Genomic DNA, 15887 nt, shown 5'->3' with positions numbered 1-15887 from the left:
AACTTCATCTCGTTTTATCTCCGCTTTGAGTTTCAATGATAGCAATTACAAGCTTACAGAGAGCAATGCAGTGGGTAGAGCTTTCCCAGGTACACATTTAGGTCAATTATGGCTACAAGAGATGAAATCAGCCAGCCACAGCAACAAGCTCACTCCCTTTTGTGATCCACTTGCAGAGAAAACAAGGAGTCAGGCTGCTGGGCTCCCGCCTAAAAACCAGATAGGAAATGCCAAGGAAACGCTTTCCAATTTCAAACCTTGCCACAACCACTTCCAGGAGCTGCTAACACTCACGTTGACAGCATCCCAGTTGCAGCAGACCAACACCGCCCCAGGAAGTGAACAGGACCATTCTGGGAGCTGCTCCACACCAAAACCTGGGCTTCCCCCCAGAAGCACCGACCGGACTTCCCCACATAACGTCTGCTGTAGGCTGGTGAGACGCTGAGACCCCGAAGGCACGGTAGGTGCAAGTGAGTTGTCTCTAACCTTGGGTTGCTCCTCCTTTTTGTTACCACTTCTTCAACTCCGCCTTCAGTTTCACACAGGCCCCTTCCGATACTTTCGGCTACATTTTTAACTTACTGAAATCACAAATCTAGCAGTCTGCCTTTGTCTTCTCAGGATCCAAACCCTACAGGATATGAAGACTCAAGGAAAGATCAGATTTTCCACCTATTTTCTGAAACCCTGCCAGCAGCTGTACCAAAACACAAAAAAGTAAGCCTACTTGCACGGAACAGTCACACTGGACTGAAACGGAGGAGTCACGCTCAAAGGACTGGAAGGCTTAAGACCCACATCGCCCCTACCTAAAGCACTGCTCACAGGAGGGAGTCCTCTCTTCTGCTCCATCATCCGAGAGAGGTTCGGAAAGCTAGCCAAATGTATCTTGTCTTCAGACTCCATTTCCAGCTGCGCTTTGCAGCAGACAGGCATTTCTGTCCTCTCACGCAGGCAGCGCCGAGCAGCTTCCCCAAGGCATTTCCAGGACAGAAAGCAGCACCAGAGAAAAGTTCTGTTCTGTGGAGCCTGAGTGAAAACCTTCTCTTAAATGCACAGGCAAAGAGAAACTATTTTTATTTCTTCCTGAAGCTCTGTTCCCTCAGGTAGTGCTACAGAATGAATGCTTTGAATATAGCCCTAGTTTCTAGTCCCAAAGCAGGAGAAGCAAATGAGGCCCCCAGAAGGGCAACAGAAACCAGTGCTAACGGCATTTCTGTAGTGCCTGCACCAGGACATACGCCTCTGGGATCAGAAAGGAAAGCTACAAAGGCTTAATTATGGCAATGCAACAGTCTTCCTCCACAAATTCAACCTGAAGTGCATTACCTCCCCCCATACTGACTGCGTTCTAGGAACTAACCTTGTACTGCACCAGAACAGGCAGAAACACTTAAAGAAACTATTTAGACTCATACGCACAAGACACTTCATCCTGCAGACAGGCACCTTAGCTAGAGATCTCTATTTCAAGCTATTTTGTTTTCAGAAATCTCAGCTAAACCCTGATATATAGTTTTCCACCAGTCTTCCTGAAGGAAAACCCTTCCACACCTGTAAAACAGGCTAAGAAATACTACAAACAAGAGAGCTTTCCCTGGAAGTCTTAGCCAAGTAGATACTGTACTCATAGCATGGGAAAATTGGACATAAGCAGCACGTTACTTTGACAATGTTGCTTCCTTGAGAAGTAGGAAGCTGACACTGAAGTTAAAAAGTATCTTTTCCAATTCTTTTCCCAGTAATGGCTACAGAAAGTAGGACCTGATAGGGTAGACCTTGCACATCTGCTAGAGACAGCGCCGGAAAAGAGTAACTTCAGTTCTGAAATTAAAGCGATCCAAAAAAACCAAGATATTCGATGTTCCCTGAGTATGCTCAGCCTCGAGTTTACGACGTGCCTCCAGCTGCGGGTGTGTGCAGCTGCAAAACCATCCCAGTCAAGACACCAAGTACCCAAGCCCTGCTCCAGCCCCGCAGGACCCAGCAGGGACATTGATCAGCCCTAATCCAGCAGGAAGGGAACATTTAAGTGGATACGTCCTGTAACCAGGTTAACAACACAACCACACCATCCTATTTTAAAGCTCAGCCACGGGAAGACGAAGAGGAGGGTACTCAGAGACCTTTGACGTTCACGTGCTTGCCCACAAAGCAGAAGAGCTGCCGAGCTCTCCTCACACTGGAGCCTTTAACTTCTCCCCAGAAGCTGGTAGCAGCCGCCACGTGAGAGGAGATGCTGTGCAGAAACCCTGCCCAACCCTACGGAAACTGTCACTCTGCAGAAAGCGCAGGAGTAATTGGACCACGAAGCAAACAGGTGAGCACAGAACAGTCTGAGGTCAAGAGGAACAACAGGAAGGAGGACAAGGGAAAAAAGAAATCAAATTCAGCTATCAGAGCACAAATGCATCATCTTTCCTGCACATATTAACCATCCTCTAGGCCACGTTCTGGAATTCAGAGGTACCTTGCCTCTTGATCTCCCGAGATCAAGCACTTGAACATGCCCTGTAACAGCCCTCGCTGTAACGAAGGCACCCGTCAGGGCGACGGGCTGTTCCAGCTGCCCTTCAAACACCCAGCTCTTCCAAAGGAGAGGAGGGCTCGCACCAAGTTTCTAATTTTGTTCTAGCTTCAAGCCAATTCCGCAGCTGCCAGGACCGTTTTCCAGGCCAGGCTCAGGGCTCGCAGCTAGGACCAGTCCTAACGCTGCACGAGACCCCCGACTGCTACAAGCCCTGGCGTTGGCCCCTGCCCTGCTCTTCCTAAGCCGGAGAACGATTTGATGGAGAACTGAAGTCAAAAGTTACTCGAAATTTGCTCAAAATGTTCGATTTGGAAGCCTGGTAACACTTCAGCAGCGCAGCTTGTACAAGTTTAGCTGCATTATGACCGAGGGCCACCCATCTTCCAGCCTCCCCAGACCCAGCTGCCCCGAGGCCGGGCACGAAGGCCCCATTTGGGCAGTCCTGTTCAGAGGCTGTTGCTCCTACTCAGAGCTGGGAAGGGTTCCCCCAGCTACAGGACCACTGTTACAACGTCTCACTATCAGCTGCCTCCCTTACATGCACCCCAGTCATGCACACACAGGTCTTAAACTTTGAACCATGCCAAGCCCACGGTGCTGCAGCTCTTTGCAGCATTCACACCCATGGGGAGCAACACCTGCAGGCAGCCAGCGGCCCCCTGCGAGACCTGCAGGGCGCATTTCCAGCCACCAGCTGAACCAGCAACCAGACGCACGTCAACCCGACTGCTTCTTCCCACACCTTAGATTACAGTTCTCAGTCAGAGGTATTTCCGATGACAAACCAATGCTAGGTATCGGCAACTGTATTTTGGGTTAATCCTTTAAAACCAGTTATTTTTCCATGGACAATGGCTTCAGAAATAACTTACCGATTTCAATCAACATTCCGGAAAGCCTTTGCTCTTCTTCCCTGGCTCACGTTGCATGGCGCATACTGCAGCTCCAACGTTTCCCTTCCAGGCATACACTGCTGCTCACTGCAGGCGACCAAAGCACCTCCAGCCCCCATCACCGACACAACCCCGCTGCACTTAGTAACGCACTAAAGGCAAAGGTACCACTGCTTTCTACAAGATAACGCTGCGCTCTTCTCCTTCCCCACTGCCGCAGGGCGTTTTGCCCCCTCGTTCTGCTCAGCAGTCTGAGCTGAGGATTGCCTTATGGCCCACAACATTACCTCCTAGAATCACCCCGGCCACCCGGCGTTCGCCTCCTTTACACCACCACCGGAAGCCGGTAAGCAGGAGGGGAAGGCCAGGTCTAGGCTATTCTCCCTCTAGCTTACAACGCGTGTCCTGCAATAACCAGCACATTGCCAGCTGGCGTCCCCTGCCTTTGGGGTGGATAGTTGAGAAAGTCTCGGCTGTTTCCGTTCCCAGCTACGTTCTGAAGAAGTCGACACCAAATGACGCCACGGTCTGCGACTTTTGCCCATCCCACAAGAAGCAGACGAGAAATCGTCACACATGCAAGTCAATACACCCATCTGGCTACGGGGATCCTGCACCACTCAGGATTAGTGCATCCAAGGTAGAAGTTATAGCGCATTGCAAGTTGGGGTCTTCAGTTCTTCACTGGGCAGAGCGAGCCTTATGAAAAAGTCAGTATTTCAATTCCTAAACTAGCACGAACTTCGCTTTTAAGTCTGTCACACAAGCCACTCAATCGCCCTTTAATCATCAAACTTCACAAAGATAAAGGAATAACTGTCTTAAAAACGTGGTTAATTACAACAATTACAACATTATTTGAGTGCTACGCATATTCCCAAAGCTTTCTTAAAAGCGTTGGAAAGTTATGGCACCAACATCCACAAAAGGGGTGGAACTGGAAGTCGGGAAGCTCTTCTCTTGGAGATGTAGAACCCGTATGGGACCTACAAGGCAGCCCTTTACAGCACCGGCCACTCTAGCTGGAGACGAACGCAGAACAGTGGTCCATCCCAGCAAAGAACAGGATTAGACAATTCAGCGCTTGGGAGCTTCTTTTGAAAGAACCATTTACAAGTTATGTTAGTTGATTCAGCCAACGAAAGCAACTATGAAACAAAGGCACGTTCGAGTACCTGGGATTCTCACTCTGGTTTACAACGCTCGCTGAGCGCTACTGGACCACCTGCAGGCACGGGCTCAAAGACACCACCGCCGTCAGGCAGAAGAGGCCGGTCCCTGGCGGCCAGCCCTGTCCCGCAGGAAGCGACCAGGCCAGGAACAGCCATCGCCTCCCTCTGCTCTCCACAGGCGAGCACATCCCAGGCCTCGTGCTGGATGCTAACCCAGTTCCTCCCGTTCACTCCGCAGGGACAATTCCTTCTCCCTTGCTCCAGCAGCCTTGTCGGGCTCATCCCATCGCTCCAGCAGCCTAACGCCACCCTCCTCCTTACGTTACTCCACGTGTACACATTAATTGCCAGCAGAGCACTGCTCAGTCCTCCTACTCTTGAAGGGCTGACAACATACTTCTCTCCACCACCCTGTGTGGCATGTAGGTGGAAGAAGATCGAAGATAAAGTACTGTATCCTCTGCCTTCAGAAGCTCGGGCACGCGGCACTCGCACCTCGTTCAGCTGCGGATGGCCATTTTTATGGGAAAAAAAGAGCTTATCAAGATGGCCTATTCCACCCACAGGGATCATCTGTAGGTTGCACATTATTTCTGAAGCTGGCTAACATTTTACCAGTTTCTAGTGCAGACAGCTACCAGCCATGGACATCAGCGACAACCTGGACAGGTACCTATAGCACTGCTAGCAAGAGAACCAGCCTGACTCAATGTATCACTCCTGGAAGCCTATAATCTGAAGTAGGACAAGCACCTTTTGGAGTTACTGCCAAAAACCACCACTGCTCAACGTTACTGTTTCCGCACGTTTGCCCCTCCCCAAACTCCGAAGCAGGCACCCAAACTTCTCCGTGAAGCATTTCAGAATCCCATGCCCCGCCTTTACTTATCTGCAGAAAGTTTCAACACTTACAGTCCACAGTATTTCCTGTACTATGAAAGAAAGCATTTTTTCTATCCTCTAAAACCACAGCTGAAGCGATGTGTGTATCAGATGTCAAGGCTCCTCCCTTCGAGTTATCTACAAGTGCTCCTCCATAGGAGCTCCCCTTCTCTGCCACCAAACGATTTTCAAATACTAGGAGCCTTTCTTTAGGAACAGGCAAGAAGCACCTCGGCCCTCTACCTAAAGCTTCAAGCATGACAGGTATTGAAGAAAGCCTGCCGCAGTTCCTTCAGCTACACTACCATCCCTTCCCAATGAACTAGCCTAGGAATTTCAGATATCCCTTTATTTTCACCGTAAAGCTACGCGCTACACTCAGCACTGCTTTATGTGATCCCCTAGACGAGCTCTTTTCCTCTAAAAGAAACCCTTATTGCACGTGACTACGTGGGCTCACGGCACAAGAAAACAAACAGGTGGAGGACTCAGACAGGAGAAAAGCAGTTCTCATAGGTAAAGTCTGCCGGAGTTAGGAGCTCATAACCAGCCTTCCCCCAGCGAGGGAAGCACGTAGGACGAGAGAATCAGTTTCCTGTACAGAGAGACTTGAGGGAACACGAGAGCTCACCTGTTGATAATACAACGTTCCCTGAAAGAAAGGGCAGAAAAGGGAACAACTACGCGCCAAAGCTGAAACTCCACTTAAACAAAATGCAAAGACTCCACATCTGGGGGCAGCGCAAACCACCACTTACCAGAGAAGGGCAACATCTGCTCGGATCCCATCAACAGAACAGAGCTGTTGAGAAGAAGACGGGGAAGAGGCACAGTTAGAGCCCCCGCACCCCACAAACGGACACCCAAAGCCGCACCGGGTACTGGCACGGGGGGGGACACACGAGAATTTCGGCCCCCAGCACCCCGGGGGGGGCCTGAAGGCGGCGGCAGGAGAAGCCACGCAGGGGACCCCCGCTGCCAGCGGCTGGGGGCGAGGCCTCGGCGGGCAGCGAGGGAGGGAAGGAGGCGGGGAAGGAGGCCGAGAGGCAAGGAGGGAGGCCGGGAAGGAGGCCGGGCGGCAGCCGCCGCGACAGGGCCGTGGAGGCGGCGGCCGGAGCCGGGTGAGGCCCACACGGCGGGGCCAGGCAGGATCTTCCCCCTCCCCCGGCAGCCCGAGCCCCCCGAGGAAGAAGAGGAGGAAGGGGAAGAAGAGAAGGAGGAGGCGGAGGCCGGGGGGCGTGCCGGGCCCAGCCGTGCCGCGGCCCCCAGCTGCCCGCCCGGCCGCCCCCCGCCAGGCCCCGGCCCTCCGCCCGCCCCCGAACCGCGGCCTCGAAGGGCCCCGGCGGCTCCTTACCGCGGGGCAGGGCCGGGCATGGCGCGGGGCCCCCACAGCCGGTCCCCGGGGCTCGGCCGCCTGCCTGGGCCCGGCTCGCTGGGCTCCGGCTGCCGCCGCCGCCGCCTTCTCACCGCCACAACAACATGGCGGCCGCGCGGCGCGGGCACGGCGCGGGCACGGCCGGGCGGGAGCGGCAGCGGGAGCGCGCCTCCGCCTCCGCCCCCCCCCCCCCGCCCAGCCCGGCCCCCGCGGGGCGGGGCCGGGCGCGCCGCGCCGCCGCCCTCCCGCAGCTCTGTGAGGGGAGGCGCTGGGGGGGGGGTGAGGTGGGAGGCTCGGCCTTGCGTAGAATCGTGGGGTCGTGGGATCGTTAAGGTTGGAAAGGAGCTCCGCGATCATCTGGCCCAACCATCCGTCTACCACCAATGTCACCCACTAATCCGTGTCCCCAAGCACCACGTCCAGCCTTTCCTTAAACACCCCCAGGGACGGTGACTCCACCACCTCACTGGGCAACCCGACCCAATGCCTGACTGCTCTTTCTGAGAGAAATGTCTCCTCATTTCCAACCTAAACCTCCCCTAAACATTCCCTCTAGTCCTATCACTAGTTACCTGTGAGAAGAGGCCGACCCCCAGCTCCCCACCACTTCCTTTCAGGTAGCTGGAGAGAGCAATAAGGTCTCCCTCACGGCGTGTGGGGGGCTTGCCCCTTGCTCCCGGTGTGTGTATAGGGAGATGCTCACCCCTTCCCCTCGATGTGTGTATGGGGGGATGCTCATCCTTTCCTCGCAGCGTTTCACTAGGCACAGCCAGCCCAGTCTGTCCTCGGCAGCCCCGCTGAGGCGGCAGGGTGATGTGGTGGCCGAGGTGTGAGGCTGGGGGGCTCTGTGAGCCTGGGTCAGTCTGCAGCAGCGGGGCCTTCCTCAGGAGCTCTCCTAAAACCTTTGGAGAAACAGCAAACCTGGCTAAACGCCACTCTTACGCGCAGGTCGATGCCTTCCTTTGCTTCTGTGACATTCAGCTCAGCTGCAGGGACATGTGTGGCCCCTTGCCATGGGTAGACGCGCTGTCCAAGCCACCCCGAGCAGCCTGCAGCTCCTACGGCATGAGGTAATGGAGAGCAGGGAGCCAACAAGAGCTGCAGGAGCCAAAAAACACATGGAAGTTGGGAGAAAAGCGATAAAGCAAAAGGGATACGAGTGCTAAGCAGCAGAAGGGCACCACAGAGCTTGAGAGGCGAGCGGCCACCCTGTCAGAGCGCAGATAGCAGGGACGGGTCAGCAGGAAGCATCGCAGCTTCCAAAATGAAGCCTTAGCGAAGCCTTGTGCTTGCTCCTTTTCAGCTGCAGAAATCGTATCTGGGTCTTGTTGCAAATGTGGTGGATCGTTAATGCTTTATTTTTATACATATCTTTAATTTACAATACAGTATGTAGGTCAGGTTGTACTTCTGAGAGATAGTTCCACCTGCTCATGGTTGCCTTGATCTGAAATGAAATGCTTGCAAGTAACTATAAAATGTACTCCTAAATTATCCACAGGACTCTCCCTCTGAGTCCAAGGCTAGTCATTGTAACAGATGGACTTCAGTCTGTCATTAAGTCATATTTAAGCTGGAAATGGCATTACTGTTTGGAGAGAACAATACAAAATACAGGATCCCAGTGTCTTTAAACTCAGATATAAGCCACATGGTGAGTTGTTTTCTAGTTTAGTTCCCTTGGTTGAGGACAGTAAACATTTGAAAGGAAGTTAATGAGCCCCTCTGAAGGGATTTTTTCCAACAACAAACCATCGTCTGAATGCAAATGTGATCTAAAAGTCAATATGTACCTTCAGAGAAACTTTGGAAGAAATACAGGTAACTGAAGGGAAAAACAGGATCCCTGGCCTGTTTATACCCAAAAGCAATGAAAAAAGTTCTGCTAGTATAGCTGTATTTCAAAAGGACATGTGTTGACAGCATTAGGGCAGAATGCGAATTTTGAAAACTCCTTGTTAATTGTTTGCTTCTGCAGCATGCCCGGAAGGAGATCAAATGTCACCTACTTCAGGAAACTGAATCCCGGAGACCCAGGGCTTCCGTACAGCATAACCTGCTGGTTGCTCCTTCTGTTTTTTAAAGAATGGGAACAAGCTGGAGTGCCATCACTGTGACAGCAAGGACTGAGGAACAGCTTCCAGTTGCTTATTTCAGTGACACAAATTGTCTTCTTTGGTGTTATCTTTACCAATATGCTTAAACAGATTGCAGGCAGAGTGTCTACGTCTTGGGCTCTTTCTATCTCCACTTCTTGTGTTCCAATTTATTTTTTAATAAATATTTGGTATGGCCCCATGTTAAACGACTTTTGCCACTATTTTCTATGACAACTGGGGCAAAGGATGATAGCTAAAGAGAATTACTTTATGGAAGTAAAAGTTTCTGTACCCAAAGGGAGAGCGAGGCCCATGAGAACCTGACGCGCAGCTCAGGGAACAAGGTGTTCCCAAGCCTATAGTTCTGACAAACCTGGAACATATCCTCACTCATCCGTACAAAGTTTTTAATTTGTCAGGGTACTAATGACTTACTGAGGAACCACCAAAGCACTATCTGTTCTTAACCAGGAGGAAGAAAAGCAATTCAGTCATTACACACCTGTTTGTCTGACCTCAGGAACATTAGAAGCTTTAAAATGAAAGTAAAGGAAACAAGTAGTTGGGGACAGACATGTAAGTGATAAATAAAGTAAAATGCAACATGTCTGTACCGAAGATAGATAACATTAAACTGACACCTTTCTCTGATAATTGTTTTCTAGGCAATGGATATGCAATAGATGTGATCTAGCTGGATTTAGTAGGATATCAGATACAACGCCACATGGCCAATTGTTTATCTGGGGAGCTATTCCGTAGGTAAGAAGTTAGTGACAGAGATGACAATAGTTTGGGTGGAAAAGTAGACTGTGAAGGTGGAGCTGTGCTCTTTAAGAAATGATTTGGACTGAGACTGTCAGCAGGCTCAAAAATGTATTAAATAAATTCATGAGGAGTGCCGAGGGAAGCGATAGGAGAAAGTGGCTGGGCTCCTGTGCCCAGCTCTGATTGCCTCTCAGAGATGGAGTACTGGACAGCAGGGACCATCAGGCTGACCCAGCAAACCTTTTCTTACAGTCTTTTCATCTTGCACAATATATTTCAGGCAGGTTTTGGAACAAAAGGTAGGAGCGAGCTGACAGCATTTGCTGATGGCACAAAGTTGGGAGGCAGCAGCAGTACAGAGGGAATATCTGTATTGCCAGACGAGTTGGATAACATTGAGTGCTGGCACATTAGAAATGGGATGAAATTTAATAGTGGAAAGTACAAGGTCATGCACTTGGGAATTGCGAACAAGAATCTCTGCTGTGAGCTGGGAGCTCATCAGTTGGAAATGACAGAAGAAGAGAAAAATCTGGGTGTATTTGTTGATCTCAAAATGACCGAGAACTCCCAATAGGAAGCAGCTCTGACAAAAAGCATGTATCAACTGAGATATTTCCAGGAGAAGGGGAAAATGTTAGTACCATTATACAAAGCTTTGCTGCAGCCTTCTCTGGAACTATGCGTGCAGCTCTGGTCACTTTCAATCAAGGGAGACAAACTTAAAATGTGACTGGAGGATAATTACAGGGTAATCCAGAGTTTTTCTTATGTAAAGATTTTGACATAATTTCTTTAGCCAAAAAAATGAATGCTGAGAAGGGATACAGTCACTTCTATGAAACTTTAGGGAGTAAACACAGAAGTAAACACATCTCCCTTAAGAGCAAGGGTGATGTTAGCGTAAGAGCAAACAAGTATCCGGTGGCCATGAAGAGTCTGGGCTGAAACATGAGAACGTCGGAGCTTCCAACAGCTCAAGTCCAGAGGCTCTGGATCTTCCTTCCAGAGCTGCCTTACCTTGATGCAGTTGCCACCGACAGCTGAGAACTGACCCTGAGGACCCAAAAAGTCCTTTCCAGACTTCTCTTGCTGTTTGAGACACAGTCACTGAGCTACTGGTTGGCCTCTGAAGAAGAGAAAAGGAATACCTGATGTGGAAAGATACTCTTTGGGGTGCAGTCACAACCCAAATGTCATTTCAGTTATTGGCTGTATTTGGTAAGGGCATATTTAAAATGTACATGTGGTCAGGGTGCAGGCTGTCAGCACCCTGTTCTGGGTCATCCCACCCCAGTCCCTCCGATCATCTTCCCACGGCTGCTGGTTCCTTTGCCCATCATGTATTTGAGGTGCAATCCTGCACCTGGCACAGTGGAAGTGGCAAAAACATACTTGTTCTAGGCACTTTCCTGCCCCTGTTACCATCAAGTAACCTTTAATACACTTCATTCTTGTGATCCAAACAGCCAAACTCAGACTTTGTGGGTTGTTTCTGTTATGATGAAAAACTGATGGTAAGGTCAGATATTACTTAAACAAAACAAAACAAGTCCCAATCCCATAAGAACAGGAGGATCATGAAACACAGGGTAGTTTCAGGACTCCGAACCGGCTCATTCAGCCAGCTTTCTATCCAAAAACAGCTCTCTTCATCCTCTCTCTCCCATTTTTTCCATCCTTCACCGTGACATTTTACTCCTTTTACTCTCTGGTTCCCTTTTTCCTTTGGTTGTTTTTAACCAATGCCCGAACAGAACGCTGTGCTCAAACATGTCTCTGACCACTGTTTTCATACTGTGCTCCTCTTTGTGCAGGTGCTTCCATTCTTTCCACTTCCCCCATGCAGCTATTTCTTTGTTCATTTTAATCCAAACGGCAGGCGCTGAGGACAACATGAGCAGCACGGTGTGAGGCTCCCCTGATTAAAATCTGCCAGCTGAGAGGCGCCCAGTCATCCCGATGGGACTTGAAACACAGATGCTCTGAATGACTGATCCCTTTGAAAGGTAGATGAATCATTTGAAAATAATGAAATTTTTATTACATTTTTTTTTTGTCGGAACATTTCCAACAATCTTAAGATTTTCTGTCTCACAGTATCCCTGTGTTAACAGGAGGCACTGCTAGAGACACTTTGTTGAAGGGAACATAGCATGAAGAAGTTGTCTTGGCGAAGGCTGCTCACCAAGATGATTATCAGAGGACTAACCAAAGATGAAATTTGAGGGGGCTCCAAGAACTTCAGCTCCAATGGAACAGCTACAGCACTTTTGAGGAAATACTGAAAATGGCCTTGGGGACAGTGTTTCCAGGCACAACAGTCCGAGCCTGGCTCAGCACTGATGTGCGAGCTAGTTGACTCGTGAGAACCCAGATTTGTCCAGCAGACCAGCTGAAGACATACTGCGCCCAACTGCGAAATAACAGACAGCACTTGAGTATAGAATTTGCACTGAACATACTAGTTCTGCTTGGGTTTGCGAGCACAGAGCATTCCTCTGCAGATGATGAATGACGCTGTGTTTGTGCAAGGCATTTCTGTACCTGGAAGTAAAAGCTGAGGACATCAATATTGAAGATATACCAGTGTAGGCAGAATGTTTGGAAGTCTTCTTTTATGTCTGCTTACATTATTTTCTCATTCTTAAAAGACAAAGATTCTTAAGATCCAAGGCTTGCTTAAAGCCAAGCAAGCTAAAAGTAAAATGTTCAAAATATTTTATACAGAGCATGGCTACTTGGAAAACTTAACTGACAACTTTCAGCTGTGTCATGTTAGGTTGCTACAACAATGCAGCCTGACAAATGCTTTTAATAATAAAGCATATATATTTTTCTTAATGAGCACACTAAAGATCCTTCCTTCTAAAGCTAGTAATTATCCCATCATACGAAAGAAAAACATAGGGCAAAGAAGGGCTAAGGAGTTGTCTGATCAGAAGAGCTGCTTTGAGCGTCATTAGAAAATGGTATTATTTTAACTGGTAAATCTGTATCCTGTAAAGATACGGTGATAAAACTCTCGGGTCTGTGCCCACTGTGGTAAGCAGGTGGCAGAGAGGAGGGAGTTCCTACCCACAGGAACTTGCACCATTAAAACTTGCAGAAGTTGAGCAACTCCCTTGCTCTGCTGGGCAGGCAATAGCTGTAGCAGCAGCCTCTCAGAACAGAGGGAACCGGTGCTCCTGCCCCGGGCAGAAGCAGTTCCATGCAGGGAACAGACTAAGAATTGTCTTGGGCCATCCACAGCATCTTTCATTGAGAGAAAAATAAAAAATATCCAACAGTGAGACTTTATGCTAAGAATATATTAAGAGGGGATTAGTTGGAGAATGATGGAAAATTGAAAAATAAAGTATTGTAGCATCCATCAGGTCAGTAGCTTACTGATAACACCTCTGTCTTTATGACTATCCACAACACGCTGCCAAAGGCTTGTAACTTCTGTCAGTCCTTGATAAGCTGATGTATACATCATTATGATAAAATATAAAATAAAAAAAAAGGAGAAAGTGGAGCTGGGCTGAAAAAGAGCAAAGCCCAGGGCTAAACTGATTCATCATTATTACTGTAATTGCATTTCAGCTGCTTAGAAAATATAGCGACCAATTTCCCCAGCTTTGCAATTGAGTACTGTGGTTATGTCTCTTTTTCGGATCACACTGACATTTTCCTCCGGTCATTTCATAACCCTTTCATTTTACTTATATTTTCAAGATGTGCTGAGAAGCGATGGTCCATCGGGGTTTCCTGTGCCCTCAGAGCTGCATGTAAACACGGCACGGGCGGGCTGCTGTCCTTAAACCCTCTGTGATTTCCTTTTGGATGAAGAGAGGGACAACAGGTGTGCCTCGCTGCGTTTGCATGCCGGGAAGCCGGTCACTTGGCCCCGTAAGAGCCGAGACTCCTGTGTGAGCAGGAGGAGAACATCTATCTTTCATGACTGTACCGCAAATGAAGCAGATATTCTAACCAGCCCCCGGGCTGTCACTGGGGACTTTCAGGCAGAATTTGAGAAAATGCAGGAACCTTGAAAAACCGCTCAAGAGACAGGATGCTGTACTGCAGCGCTCATGACAGACCTACACAGAAAACACTGACCTCAGAGAGTTGCGTTACTGGGAGAGCTCCAGCACCTCAGTCCTCTCGGTGCTTTTTACACTGCCTGAAATTAAAAGGCTGCTTTTGTGTCTTATCGCTAGCCAAGCCAGGAGTGTCCTTACCACGCAAACAGAGTCCAGGCGATTATTGGTGTCTATCTGTCAAAATACTGACAGAGGTACCGGAACCAGGGCATTCTTCCCAGGCTTTGACTTGTGACATCTGATAATCTTCATGGTTACATTCAGCGCTGAACAACTTCCTCCCAGACATTAATCATATTAAAAGAAGGACCTTTTACAAAAAGCTTCTTTTCCGAGAGCTTTTGTCTGGACAAGTTCTCCGCTGGGGATCTGATCCAAAGCCCACTTGCCCAGTAACTTCAGGTGGCTTTGGAGCAAACCTGGGAGGAGGGATTTTCCTGCAGACCTCAGCAGCCCACAAGCTCCTTCAGTGCTTTACTTCTCCATGCAGCCAGGGCCAGTAGTTACTCTGCGCTGCTGGAACTGGGACGTTGTGCAAGTGGAAGGCAGCTTTTCCCTCTGATTTGCATTAAAATGACATATTTGACTTCTGCTGTCCTGAAGTATTAACGGTTTCTGGCATGTGGTACACAGGTGAGCAGAGGAGCTTTTTTTTGTTGACTTGTTTAATTTCTATTCATTTGCCAGGTTAAATTTAATTTGTACCAGGAACGTGTATACACATCATTACAAACCTCAGTTATACACACATATTAGCACCAATAATTTGGGCAGAGGCTCCAAGAGTTCATAGTGCTTTAGGAAATCAAGCACATAATACACAATCAGTAAGGTAAAAGGACAAAAAAAATATTAAACAAACAAAAAAAAAACCTGAAAAGAGGAATAGTGATTCAAACCAGCCTGATGACAGACTCTAAGCCCACTGAGTCACTTGGCATCTTTCCACCAGTGCTTTGGAGGAAGGTTGGCAAAGAAGGGGAAATAAACAGATGCCTTTGCAAACGAATCATGCTTCAATTGCCAAATATTATCCTCCACTAAAAACTCAGAGCAAACCTTGAATCTGACATAATTACTGGAGTTTTGTTCTGATAAGTGTTTCGCACAGCACGTTGGTGCCGGGGTCCTGTCTGAGGGCCTGACTTGTCTGCGTGATGTTTGAGAGACAAAAATACTAGATAATTCTTTAAAAATTAGTAATTCAAAAGGTACGGCTAAAGATTGGCTAAAATTGCAGGCTCCCCGACAACCTGGTGTGACATTTAAAGTGCAAATCAATAGTACCCTACGGAATGCGAAACGCAACACAGCCTGTCCATGCTGCGTTCTTGCTAGAGAGAAAATGCCAGCATGCTAATAAGAAAATACCAAATGTGACAGTGTTGGGAAGGAGAAGCTGGCAGCCAGCCTTCTCCGTGGAGCTGATGGAGGCCCCTTGGGCGTTCTCCCCCTTCCTTCCTGCTGCTGTGCGTGAAATGCAGGAGCAGGGACATCCGTAACGTGATTACACACCGAGATACCGGCTGTCCGGTGTTTCTGAGGGCATTGGATTGGGGGACTGGGAGCTGGAACCTCGTTACCATCTGATTCCTAATTAGCCATGTGACAGAGGGCATGATGTGGTCATCTCAACTCCATGTGAAGTTTAGGAGGAGGTCCCTGCAGTCAGGGGAGAGACCCGAGATGCCTGAGAGCACCTGTATGGCAGTGAGAGTCGGATGCTTTATGTCGCAGACTTTATCTCCCTTTCATCCCCGAGGTGATTAAAGCAGGCTGAGCAATGTCTGATTTCGGAGTTTATAAGCTTGACTAATGTAATCTCTTGTTAAGATCAACAGAGCTTGCATTAACTGACAAGAATTCAGCTTGTCCTGCAGCGTCAAACTGGTGGTATCCAGTAACCTCCCTCAGCAGCACAGGGAAGACAAAGCTGAAGAAAGGGGCGTCGCGGCCATGGGGGCTGCTGCCCGTCCCGTGCCGCCTCCCCGGGCCCTTCACCCCGGGGCTCTCGTTTAGCTCTGGGATTACTGAGCCCCACCTGGGCACGGGGTGACCAGCTGGCCCGGCTGGTTTC

General features: G+C 49.1%; 1 protein-coding gene and 1 long non-coding RNA gene across 15 annotated transcripts in view; one reads left to right on the top strand and one right to left on the bottom strand.

Moving 5' to 3' along the window:
* The window catches only part of MTMR3 (myotubularin related protein 3), a 91865-nt gene extending 84825 nt beyond the window's left edge, over positions 1–7040 (bottom strand). For 7 of the 14 annotated variants that reach the window (XM_080559220.1, XM_080559226.1, XM_080559222.1 and 4 more), the window contains exons 1-2: positions 6835–7015; positions 6239–6282 (exon numbers count right to left, since the gene is read on the bottom strand). The gene's annotated coding sequence lies outside the window, so the exon portion shown is untranslated. Of the gene's footprint in view, positions 1–6238; positions 6283–6834 lie in introns of all 14 variants that reach the window. The other 7 variants (XM_080559218.1, XM_080559215.1, XM_080559216.1 and 4 more) reach the window with 3 other exon arrangements.
* Positions 6290–9205, top strand: LOC308179297. Its single transcript, XR_013940326.1, has 3 exons — positions 6290–6601; positions 7804–7925; positions 8834–9205. It is a non-coding gene; the product is annotated as an uncharacterized lncRNA (long non-coding RNA).
* Positions 9206–15887: the final 6682 nt, after the last annotated feature.

This window comes from Anser brachyrhynchus (assembly GCF_964034855.1).
Source record: "Anser brachyrhynchus genome assembly, chromosome: 17".
Taxonomy (NCBI): domain Eukaryota; kingdom Metazoa; phylum Chordata; class Aves; order Anseriformes; family Anatidae; genus Anser; species Anser brachyrhynchus.
The sequence above is the reverse complement of the archived record's forward strand: the minus strand, read 5'-3'. Positions and strand labels throughout refer to the sequence as shown.